Raw genomic sequence first — 13361 nt, 5'->3', positions numbered from 1 at the left:
ACTTTGTTTTCCCAAGATAACAATATAATTAATTTGAGCCCTCGAGATAAATGCTGTGATATGATAGGCCTGAGATTTCCATCACACACAAGTGGCATGGCATGCTGACCGATGGGTTTAAAGATAATATATACATTAGTGTGTGTAATCTAAAGACACGGTTTTCAAAGCTTCAGCTACGTCAGCGGCGCAATCTAAGTGAGTCTGACATTGTCGTTGGCTACATAACCAGCATCCGGTATCCATGGAGACGCCCGGGACCTCGTAGCTGGTCAGCTTTTTGCCTAAACAAACTAAATACACCATCTGACCCTAAATGACAACACAACTGTGTTCATACTGTTTAATCTCGTCTATATTTACCACACGTTATTCTTATTTTATGCACTAAATTGGCAAAGCTGTTGGAATTTGTAAAATAAGAAGGTCCGTGTTCACTTAAAAACAGGGTGAGGGCATGAGGCAAGTTGACCACAGTCCTAATTCGCTGTTAAGGATATAAAACTACGACCAGTTGAATCTACAGGGTTTGAGTGTTACAGCTCTGTGTGATCCGGTCCATCTTCAGGACCTTCGTGTGATCAGGATCTGGAGCTGGATAATTTTTCTCTGCTCATATTGACTCTCCCTCTATTGTTTTTTTCACCATCTGCATCGAGGCTACTTCATTTCCTGACTCCTTATTTATTATTTATCTGTGTACCAGTCTCAATCTGTGCTGGCGTTTGATGTCCCGTGTTGTTCTTTTTCCAGATTCTCTTTTGTGTCTGTCCTCTTATTTTTCTCCCTCCATTCTCTTTTGTGGAGAGATCTTTTCGCCCTTGGACATTATTTCCCTTTTTCTTTCACTGACTTAACACTTTTCATTATTTCTCTGTTTGTTTCATCATGCGGAAAACTAAATATACTAACAGTTTTCTGACTCATGTTGATGACTCTTCTTTGTCTCTCTACCCTCTGCTGACTGTAAACTCGTAGCACCGAGCGAGGTTGTCCAGACAGCATGTAGTACATTAGTCCTGCAGCATGCATACGGTTAGTATTTGATATACTGGAGGTTATTTTTCTGCCCTGATGAACCTTTTTGATGGAAGATTTTATCTGCATGTGTTAGCTAACTGCAGTGTGATCTGTAGATGTCTGTGTGAAGTAGGTCTTCAGGGAACTTTTACTTTTCCTGCAGGTTTTGTGGGTTTCAGCAACACACATTGTTTCCCTCTGTGTGAGCTGTGACTTTGCACCACCTGAGACAAAAAGTTCACAGCCGGATCGGGAAGCAGCTCTCGTCACAGGGTTTGCAATTGTCAGCTGGTGACTTTTGTAGATTGTCGTACCTCCGTCTGCTTCTGTAAAGGTGCAAATATATTCTGAAAAGTTGTCAGTCTTTGGTTGTTTATCCAAAATTGCAAAGTTAAAACATGTTCACCTACAGTCGACGTTCAACGCAAAGTTTCCACGTTGAGATCGGCCTCTGTGATTGGTTTTAAAGTAACCAATTTTAAAATGAGATGATGGCGATTGAAGTGTCAAGTGTGATGTTGTCAGCAGTGTTTTAATGTTGACAATAAAATGTCACAGCATTATTGTTAGAGTGCTTTTTGTTTTTGTGCAGTTTTACTTTATATACGTGATGCAGATGGAAGATTTAAGTTGAGGTGTCAAAATGTAATTTAAAAGAAGGAGTCTTTGTATTATTTTACGTTAAATATAGGTCAAACGCATTGTTTATATTTATATAAGCAGCGTTCCAGCCTCTCTGGAACCTGGATTTTTGTCTTGTCGGCACATAAATATCACTTTCTCCCTGGAGGATCTGGCTGGAGGACCCTCAGAGGGATCCGGCTGTAACCTGAAGGAGCTCACATCAAAGAGAAACCTGATTGGCAAAATGCAGCTTTGATCACATGCTTCCTGCTCTCCCAGATGACACCAGATGCTACCTGTGTGTGTGTGTGTGTGTGTGTGTGTGTGTGTGTGTGCGTGTGTGTGTGTGTGTATTCACATGCCAGATGTGTGTATAAAGTGTGTGTGTGTGTGTTCCAGAGCTTTATCTAACCAAAGAACACAGATTATATTGTATGCAGATGCGAAACAGCTGATCGTCTGAGAAACACGGCTGATCCAGTGGCCAGATTTGAAAATGACCACACAGAGACGTAGGACACGAGACGAGACTCGCGTACTCAACAGCAAACACGTTCACGGTCAAGAAACCATCTGCCTTTGTGTGACACGCCGAGAGTTAACGTGCAGACGAGCAGCAGAAGAAGAAGAAGAAGAAGAGAAACTATGACTCAGAGTGAATAAACGTTAAAGTTCAGTCCTGCCCCTGAGCAAGGCACTGACAGATAACACTTTATCTTGCCCTGCAGTGTGTGCAGGTGTGTGTCCCTAACACTGATGCACTTGTGCCAGCGGTGCACACGGCTATCCAAGTGTGTATTTTGATTGTGTGTGTGTGCTTCTATGTCTTTGTCCCTGTGTGACCTGTATTTTTTCAATTGTGTGTGTGTGTGTGTGTGTGTGTGTGTGTCCAGGCTTTAATAAGCCTCCCTGTGATAAGTGCGGCTCTCTGCAGCCTGGAGGAACACTGTTGAACTCTAAGTCCGACAACCTTTTGGTGTCTGACTGAAATGAAATGCCAGCTGCAGCCCGACACTCCGCTCAGACCTCCCAGCCTGCAGACACAAACCTGTAACCGCCTCGCCGGGCTGACGCCACAGCTCCTTAATCTCTTAAGATTGTCAAATGTCAGCTCAGATGATCGGCTCCTAATGCACCCGGGTGACCAGACACACAACATGTCTGACACTGAGGACTGTAGACGGAGCGAGGCTGCAGGACAGGAGGGATTTGTGGAGGAATTTAATTTGTTTTCAAGCTCATGTTGTTGTTTTTAACCACCTACTTTGGTGTTTTATTCGACACGTAATTAATCACGTGTCATGTTTCAGGGACATCAGCAATCAGCAGCGGTCGGCTCTTTCTCTGCAGAGTGTTTGTTTTTATCTCGACCTCCACGAGTCGATGGGTTAGTCCTCGTTAAACCTGCTGGATGCTTTTCACTAGAGCCTGTTTCAGTTGTTTTTGTTTATTGTTGCCAGAAGATTAATTTGCTCACACTCATGCACAGATTCTCTTTTCAGTTTTTGGTGCATTGTCACTAGTCCTAATTGCATCACGCATCTCTTCTAGACTTTTCAAATGTTATCGGACCGAATGGCTTAAATTCTCACAGTGAGTCTGTTGTTGTTTTCTCTTCTGTTACAACTGTTTCCTGCAGATTCATGACATCAAAAACGTAACACTTCAGATAAAAATCACAGACTGTGGGAAGTGGGAATGAAGTCAATATTTTTATTTTTTAGTAAATACTGCAGCTGCCTTTACAGAGTACATACAGCTGCGTACCGTATAAACGTATACTCCGTCCTCACGGTGTGCTTTGCTCCAATATCCTGTTGGATTCTGTTGTATTTTGTTTGTTCTGGTTTGTAATTGGTTACAAATTCAAACCACAAATTTGTGGTGTGAAGATTGGAGAGGTTTATTATGCTGCAGTTTTTCTGAGAAGTTTCTGAAACCATCCCCATGACCTGCTGTGAATCATCTGTGAATAAATTATATGACAGTCAACTCTCAATAATCAGAAGAGGCAGCTAGATACCTAAAATAAAACAAGACTTGCATCCCACCCTCAGTACAGCAGTAGATTTTCAGTGGTTTATACCTTTAATCACAGAACATTTTCATTATTTACACACCTTTTCTACAGTTAGATAGATTTCTCCTCTGTCTTCACACTCACACTTTAATCAGTTATCTTCTGCCAAAATCCTCTGAATTCATATTCAAATCAGATTTACTGGCATGAATGTTTTCAGCTGCATTATCACTGAAACTAAGCTAAATATTATTTAATGACAAACAAACAACAACACACACTTTTAATCTCTCACACATTTTACTGTATATACACTGACTGTTCTCGTCACACAGATGAGGTCGCTTCAGAGGGTCGGGGAGATGAAGAGATAAACCCAGGATATATATTATTCACATCTCTCAGATCTTTGTATTTCTCACAGTACAATAAAGAAAATTCTGTCTCAACCTCGTTAATGACGAAGTGAAACCAGTCCGCCGCCCTGCTCCTTCTGTCACGGCCACACTGCGTCAACTCTCCGTATGTTTCGAGTGTTTTCCTGAGTTTGATATCAGTCGCAGTGGTCCGGTAATCCTCCCTTTTTCCTCCCTCCTTTACAAGCTCCGGTCCACCTCCCTCTGCCTGTCAGCTCTGCCTGATAAGCGCTCGTGTCGCTCCCTCGTCGCTCTTTCATTTGCAGCGGCGTCTTTGATCTGAGTGAAGGAGGTTGTAACTCTGCCGCCGTGCAGGTCGCTCTGAGCCTCTGACCACACAAACTCTCACAGACTGAACATAAAGAAGCGCTGATTTCTACTCCAGGATATTTCCAACCTTCACTGCAACAGCTCTCACTGCGCCCGATGCTTTGAAGTTGAACAACAGCCCAGTCACAAGTTTCTGCAAACCGTTGGTGTGGTGAAACGTATCTTTTGACAGTGCTGTGTAGGTCCAGCCATAAAAAAAAAAACACTGTGTTTTTTGGTTAATTATCAACATTTATTCCGGTAGCTGGGTATGTAGCAGCTAAGTAGGATGTAATGTCAGCAGTACAACTAGAGGTAATGAAAAAAATAAACCATAAGTCTGAGCAGAGATCATGAAGTGTAGGCTGCAGGTCCGAGAAGTGAGGCCAGCAGGGGACAAGCAACTCCACTGGTTTCAGAAAGAAGTCTGATTGTGTGTAAGCTTATGAGAAAATGACCCTTCTTCTTAAACGATTCATCACCGTTGTAAACAGTTTCCCAGTCACTAGTTTCAAGTCTTCTTCAATACAGCTTGGTGGTCATTTTTGTAAATTATGGTCCCATTTAATATAGACGATAAAATAGACTTCAGAGGCTTTAGAGCGTGGATACGTCTTGGATCGTCCCTACCATGAAGAGCACTCGGGTTCTCAGTCAGGTCCAGTCAATATCACCACCCTCTTGTCCATATCTCGTCAGTTCTTGCAACAACAACAAAAAAACAAGATGGCTGTGACATAAACGCAAACTCAACATGCCTACCGTTCACTTGGGACAAAAGAACATTTGCATCCAATGATGGAGCAAGTCACATTTTGACTTTGCGTGGAGGTCCACTTGGTAAACTTTGGTGGGTCGAGGTGCCGTCACACCCAAAAACAAATATGTATGTGTGTGTTGGACCCCTCAAACGGACTACAATACCCAAGAAAACAAGGTCACCAAAAGCAAGACCCCACAGAGCTTTCCCTTCTTCTGCTATCAGCAACACAATCACTCCAGAGCCATTAAGAACTGTGTACAGGTAACAGTGACACTTATAAGTAATTCAACATCCCATGTTCAAACACAAATAACGTCTTTTTCAAATCATTGCCACATCTTTCAGATTGAACCTTTACTTTAATCAGCTGAGACGACCTGAACATCATTATCGACTGTTTACTAAAACCTGACAAGCATCTTCTGACATTATACGCTGAGTTAAACTCTTCACGACAAAATAAACTGATCTGAATGTGTCCTCATTGTGTGACATTGTGTCCAAAAGCTCAGTTTTTAATAAGAATCTTTTTTTTAAAAAAAAAAGAGGTTATTGAAGTTTGAGAACTTGCTTCTCTTAAATTCTTTGAGAATTTTAAATATATTTAGTTTTGTCTTATCCAGAATAAAAAGCCGAAGTTCAGGAGCTCAAGAAGGTTAGAAGTTATCTCTCTGCAGGAGGTGATTAGTGCAAAGTCAAACAGAGGCTGTGAAGAAGTGAAACAAGAAACATAGAGAGAAATAAAAGAAGTTGAATCTTAAAGTTCATTCAGTTCACACAGTGCTCGATACAGTGATGAAGGGTAGCGTCGTTAAGGGCGACCCACGGAGGCTGACATGCTATAAACATGACAAACCGGGCCGGGCTTTGAAGAACTTCCTCCTTTTTTTTCCAGTTATCAGAGAGCTGGTAAAGAGCGGGTCCTGGTGGATCTTCAGGGCAGATATAGCGTCGGAGGCTGATGGCTGCCGAGCTCCTGCAGAGGTGTGCATGCTGAGATGTAAAAAAGAAGAAGTCGGGGAAGTACGACTTCAAGGGAGGAGGGTCAAGTGAGTTGATGGAGCAAGCAGACTTTCTGAGTTTCAGATGAAAAGAGAGCTGAAAATCTACGTTTCACGCTTTGTACTCGACAGCGGGGCTCCACTTGAGGGAGTAATTAGCACCGAGGCTTTTCTTTTGAAGTGAGCTCGAAGAAACGTTGGAGAAAGCTGCTGCCGCCGCCGCCGCCGCCGCCGCTTCTGCTGCTTGTGAGGGCCACACAGTGTTGGAGATACGAGGAGCAGGATGTAATAATGTGGCACAATGCAGCGTGTTTTAAAAGGACGACTGATCTGGAGTCTGTTCAGTCGATGGAAGGAAACAAACCTCACGCGATCTCAACTCAGATTTCAGTGCGAGGATCTTTTTTAGTTGCCATGTTCAGTTCACAGCTTGGGTTCAGTTTTACAAGCAAATCTTATTATCGTCTTGGAATGGATTTCACATTAGAATTTGTGAGCTGACGTGTCTGTGTGAGCTTCCCACACTCACTCTGGCGATGGTGGAAGCCACATTTCTGGGGGCTAAATTGGACCGAGACTGGGGCGACGTCCAGGTCTGGAGGTTGGTCTCTGGTGAGGGAATAGACGGGATGAGGCTAATTTGCATGTAATGTTCCCAAATACAATTTGTTGGTCTCATCTGTTCATGTTTGTGGAAAAAGCAGGCAACACAGATGACAACGGTGGCTCGGCTGATGCCAGATAATCAGGACATGTGAGTTTTTAAGTCCTCTAAAATCTTTTGCCTCCTGCAGGTTATTGCTCCGGTGTGTTGTGCAATCTGTTTCTTCCGTCTTCAGTCTGGGGTGCAAACTTTTTTTTTTTTTTACCAAACTCAGAAAATAGTGGAAACTGGTTTGAATACTTCATTTTTTCTTATTGTCATCAAATCCAACAACAATGGAATTTATCGATTAAAACATTTGGTCAGTGTATCGAGAGCCTGACCTTCCACATGACTGGATGTTTGACAGAGACTCGCCAACATTTCCAGACGTTTTTGTCATCATCGAAACACGTATTTAAAAGCCAAACACCAATTCTTTGTGTTTTTTAATGCGTAAACCAAGGCTTTGTGACAAGAAATTAATACAAAAGTCAACCTAATTGAACACTAAGTCACAACATGAAGAAAAGTTCAGTTTGAACTTGTCAGTGAACATTTATTCTGATGATTTGGGTTGTGAGAGAGTCAGTGTCAGTCAGGTACCGTGGAGGTCACGTGATTGTTACAGAGATCACAGAGACTTCGATCAGTTTCACACTGAATTAAATTTAATCAGTTTAACCAGAATTAAAGTCAACTAATCTTTGTTTGAGAAACTTCTTGTCTGATTTTCTCCTCCAGGATGTTATAACTTGTCCCGCCGCGGCTTCAAACGGGTCACATTCAGACTCGAGATGAAAGCAAATTGAAATAAATGACGGCGACACTTTCAGTCTGATCTTTTTATGGATCTCCAGCCAAACTGATCTCCAGGCAGCTGTGTGTGTGTGTGTGTGTGTGTGTGTGTGTGTGTGTGTGTGTGTGTGTGACACTGGTATTCGTCATGGTCTGGTTGGAGCGGCCAGTATCCGACTGGGGACAGGTGTGTCTGCTTAGCGCTCACACACTCACACTAATTACAACCCTGGCTCGCTGTCTGTTCGGCTTAATCTGCCCGCTGGAAGGTTGCCGTGGCAGCAGGAGGCTCCCAAGGTTGTGTGTGTGTGTGTGTGTGTGTAGTGATCATCGATGTGTAGAGGTGTGTATGTGAATACTTACGGAGTGTGTGAGTGTGTCTGTCTGTCTGCTGTCCTCAGGTTGACTTTGGTCATTAATTCCGACTTTTCTTTCGGTGTCTCCAAGAATATTACAACACATGAGTTATTTAAAAGAAGCACATGATTTTATGCTGCATGCTTATTTATTTATTTATTTTTTAAAACCCATTAAAGATTATTTAAAAAATAAAAAATGTGAAGGAAAAAGCTGCAGAGAAAAGTGAATAATAATAATGCAGCAGTTCATGTCAGGCTGCCTCCTCAAATCCAATTTCCACCCAGATGTGTCCGGAATAATCAGACCAAACAAAACGACACTAAAACATTTATCTTGCCATCAAATGTAATTCACTGTCAGGGAATCAAAGACATAAACAGGAGTAAGACATTGATGTTTATAGACAGGGAAGAGGAGAGAAGTGAGCTGGGTGAAGACGATAATAAAGAGAAGTGGAAGGAGAAAGAAGGAAGAGGAGATGAGAAGAAATGAAATGAGTTCAGCAGGAGGAGCGAAGAAGAGAAGTTTTCCGATCCCCTCGTACGACATTAGTCTCCCCTGGAAAATAAGAGAGGAGAGGAAATAGAGACAGCGTGAGATTTATGAGTTAGAGGAAAGCGCCTGATAACACAAACATGAGCCAATTTGCCACAGTGATAGCAGAGAGGGGATTAAATAAAAGCTTCACTTAAATGTTGACGGATGGAGACGAACCGAGAGGAGGCGAGGAGGGAAAAGATCGAGCAATCTGCGAGAGAAGAAAGGAAGAAAAGTTCAAGAAGGACACAGAAGCAACTAAAGAAAGCAAATATTGAGTCACTCTGTGTGCACTCAAATAACCTGATAACCAGCGAGTGACATTCTGCTTTGTAAAATGTCAACTCCTTTTCTCTTTTTCAGCACTTTGTTGAACTTCTCCGAGTTGTTTTTATTGGTCCGAGTCGACGCTCTGCGGTCAGGCCCAATATTTCCTGCAACTTCAGTCTGCAATCAGCGATGCTGGGAGGCAGTAACTGAATGATAGCGGCAGGAAAACTTCTTCACAGGAGATGAAAGACAGGATTAAGTTTGAACATCAGGATTTTGAGCACTGGGGCTTTTTTTTTTACTAGCCTCTTTCACACAGAGACGCTGCAGTAACGCCGCAGAGGAGGTTCACCAATTCTCCACCGATGGTCGTTCAAACAGAAAGAAGAACCGCCGTGTAATTCACACAGAGACCTCACACTGCAGCTCCTAAAGAGGCGTGACGGTACAGACACACACACACGATGACGTCAGTGTGTTTTCAAGGTGTTTCCAGGTGTCCTCCTGTCAATCTAAACCCACTGACGGTTTATAATCATATGGATGCTGTTATAATGTGTCGTGATTGAGATCCTGACCCACCAAACATCCTGGAAAGTGACAAAGTTACATTTTTCGCTCTAAATTACGTGATTGAATAGTAAACAGGAAGCTGTGTGACTCCCTCACTCGCGGGGACGGAGGCTGAACTGAAGTCTCGGTCTGGAGGGTTGACCGTCACCGTGACAACAGTAACTACAGCAACACAAACACTTGGTTAGTTAAAGTTTTTTGTTGGTGACAGATGCTGTTTTTCGGGCAGAAATGTGACGAAGAGTCAGGAGGACAGACAGGAGGACAGACAGGATGACTGATGCTTCTCCATGTATATCTGCTGTATTTTCTTCCTCATATAAGTTGCCAAAGACAGTTACAGTTTCTACGTTACCTTTGTTTGGTCAGGTAATGATGCTTTGTGGGAAATTTTCCCTGTATTTAGTTGAGTTAAGGACCTGTGCAGTTAGCAGACCGTCGGATCGACATGCGCTCGAAACGTGCAGCCAGTTTATCTGTTCGGTTCGCCAATACTACCTCCAGAGGCGGATCACCGCCGGAGCAAAATTTTCAACCTTGTCGATTTGCGCAGGATCCCTGCATCTACACACCATAATGACGTCTTTACAATACCTGCCATATCATGTTGACATTTCTTTTACATGATGGGACTTTCATCTCAGGAATATCTGGTGGCGCCAGAGACCACTGTTCATTATGCTCCATGCTGCTATGTTGTTAGCATGATGTAATGTCGTTTGATGTCCCTTCTAATTGTCAGAATTGGCTTTTTTGATTTTAAACTGTGAACTAGAAGGGCGCTCAGTAGAGTGTATATAAGGCCAACCTGTCTCCTTTACACACATCAGATGATGCTCGTTTAGAGATACCATTTTTTTGGTTGTTTTTACATCAAGATCTGTGCGTTATTCCCTGCTAAATTAATTTTTAAAAAGTTAAGAGGTCTGTTCCAGGCCGAGCACCATCCTCCATCTGGGTTTTGTGGAAATCTGTTCAGTGGATTTTGTGTAACAAACCAACAAACAAACAAACAGGCAAACAGACTGACATGTGTGATGAAATATATCCGCCTCGTTGGAGGCGTCAGAAACAAACGTCTGGCTCGGGCTGACGGCATTATAAACCTGAGCGATGGTGAAGGTGCTGCAGGGTTTCAGGTTTGATCCGGGTTGTGTGTGATTTCCTTTTATTTATTCTCCACGAGGATGAATAAAAGAACTTGAGGGTGTCAGCAGAATCGCCGGGCCGAGGGGGCCAAGTGGGAGAAAGAAGAGTTAATGAAGGAGGCAGAGGAGGAGGAGGTGGAGGTGGAGGAGGTGGAGGAGGAGGAGGTGGAGGAGGTGGAGGAGGAGGAGGAGGAGGAGGAGGTGGAGGAAGTGGAGGTGGGTGTTACACAGAGTCAGGGGAGGAGGACGAGGGACGTTCTGCAGGTGGAGAGCAGCAGGACGGATTACGGAGAGGATTTGATGTGTGCGTGACCTTCGAAGAGGCCGTATGCTCTTATTTTGTCCAAATGTTTGAGCTGCATCTGAAATCATCTGTCCGTCAGACATTGTGGACGATACGAGTTACGGATGCTGGAGGTTGAGTCGAGTGAAGATCACGTCTTCCTGACTGAACTTCTTATCTCATTGTGAACAAACACACCTTTAGTCATCTGGACCGGAATAAGAGAAGAGAGGGAGGTCGGCCCGTCAGCCTCCGACTCCTGCAGATCGCTGATCGGCTGTGTTGTTCTTTTTTATTTTTCATAAGCAGTAATAAGTAAAACAGCCCGTTTACAGCTGGGTTACATTTTCCAGACAGACAAAGTGTTAACCTACAGGAAGCAGAATCAGAACCGACAGGCTGAATACTGATGCTGAGGGTTGAACCCGGTGTGTGTTTCTACTCGGCTCCAGACTGTTTGGCACTGTGGCTTCGTCGTGCAGCCGCCACTTCTTAATTATGTTTTCCAGTGTGTGTGTGTGTGTGTGTGTGTGTGTGTGTGAGAGAGAGAGAGAATCGAAGTGTGTAGGTGTGCATTGCATTGGCTGGCCTTATTGTGGATACTCTACAGAGACCTTGGATGAAAGGTGTGTGTGTGTGTGTGTGTGTGTGTGTGTGTGTGTGTGTGTGTGTGTGTGAAGAGGTAAACAGACGTCTCTATTAGCAGCTGACTGACACAGTGAGGATTCATTCTACGCTCACATGGAGACGGAGACGCCGCTGAACAGTTTGAATACACGTTAAACCTTTCATTTAGGTTTTCACTGGGGGACTCTGTCATTCTTGTACTTTCGTTACTTCCTCCTTTGCTCCCGTTGATTTTTGGTGATGGTTTTATTTTACTGTTGAACCCCTGCCTCAAAAAAAAAAAAAAAAAACATTTATAAATGTTTCAATTGAGAATAAAACACCTGGATTCCAAATACGTCAGCTTGAGTCTGGCTTTATTCCTGCGATAAGGGAGACGCCTGAGAATAAGGATAAACAAAAGAGCAGCGCTGTGTGTGTGTGTGTGTGTGTGTGTGTGTGTGTGTGTGTGTGTGTCAGCAGCTTGCGTCCAGCCTCATCGGCCCGCCGGACTCTCCGGAGCAGAATATAAATGTGGAGCAGAGGAGCCTCTCAGAATTTCCCCCGAGGCCTCGGACTAAACGCTCTCTCTGCCTCGGCCCATTTTCAGGCTCATGTAAAATACATTCGGGGGTTTTCATGACACGCTGGACTGGATCAACAGAACGAGGCTGGATGCATATAACAAGACGACAGCAGCCTCCAGAGGCTTTGTGGTCTGTGCGGATCGTAAATCTCCCTCAGCAATCGCGGCTCGTTCAGCTCACGGAGGTCCAGCTGCACGATAACAAGGCCCGAGGACGAGGCGGAGTTCGCTGACGCTGCTGGTCGCGGTGCAGCTGGACCGCCGTTTCAGTTAACACTCTCCAAGTCTGACTGTTTTTAGAAGCAGGTCACTGATGCAGATGACACTGATTTAGTTGTGATGAAGACAGTGGACCTTGTATTGTGTGGATGAATTAAGAAGAAGGCTGTCGGAGCTGCTCTCTGTTTGTATCCGACAGGAACAACACCGAGCTGCAACTGAGGGAAACGAGCGTCTTTGAGCTGCGTGTCGACAAAATGTTCACGTCAGAAACATCAGATCCGTGTGGAGTCGTGAGAGGACCGAACACGACTCGACAGAGAAGTGATTTCTGCTTCATTCCCAGCAGAGACTGTAAACTGTCATGTTTGGTCCACAAGAACAGCAGAAGTGGGAAGAAACACAGTACAAATACTAAAGTACAAAGCCCCTTAACTTTCTCTTCCTCACATATTCAAAACAGGCTCATTACTTTAGTTTAAATGCATTTGATGGGAACTTTGGATTATTCACACACACGGCAGACGCAGCGAGACAAAACGAAGACGTAAGAAGCCGTAAACAGACAGAGAGGGAGGCTGGAACGAGGAGAAAAGTCGTGTTAGTGTCTCGTATCTGCAGAGAGTTTCTGATCTTCTCTCTTTGTTGCTGCTCGGGACGCTTTACCAACCCAACATGTGTCTGTTTGACGTCCTGGGAATGAGACTCAACAATCAACTGTCTCTGTGGTGCGTTCAGGAACAGCTGGGACAAACTCCTACTCATTCTACCATTAACTTTAACAGTCTTTGAGTTATATTAATGTGACGGGAGCTTCGGTTAGTTCGCTTGTGGACTTTTGCTGCCTCTGGCCTTCATGTACAACAACATCCATCTGAGACTTTCACAGTGTGTGTCTCGTCGATGTGTTTGTAGTTTTCAGCTCTGCGCCACATGGAAGAAGATAAACCAGGCTCTGGATACACCTGACAGGACGAGTCTCCCCGTTCAAGCCGTCTGCGAAGCTCTTCGGTGACCAAACTGACCGCGATTCGATCAACATGACAGTCAGGAGACAGAAGAAATGAATCCGAGGCGTCTCTCAGACCTTTCGCTCCGTCTCAGCGTCTCTCGTACGATCATTTAAATTCTCGAGCAGCGTGTTTGAGTCCCAGAGCGCCGAGTCACAATAATCTTAATTAACCT

The sequence above is a fragment of the Acanthopagrus latus genome, chromosome 6 (assembly GCF_904848185.1).
Source record: "Acanthopagrus latus isolate v.2019 chromosome 6, fAcaLat1.1, whole genome shotgun sequence".
Lineage (NCBI taxonomy): Eukaryota > Metazoa > Chordata > Actinopteri > Spariformes > Sparidae > Acanthopagrus > Acanthopagrus latus.
The sequence above is the reverse complement of the archived record's forward strand: the minus strand, read 5'-3'. Positions refer to the sequence as shown.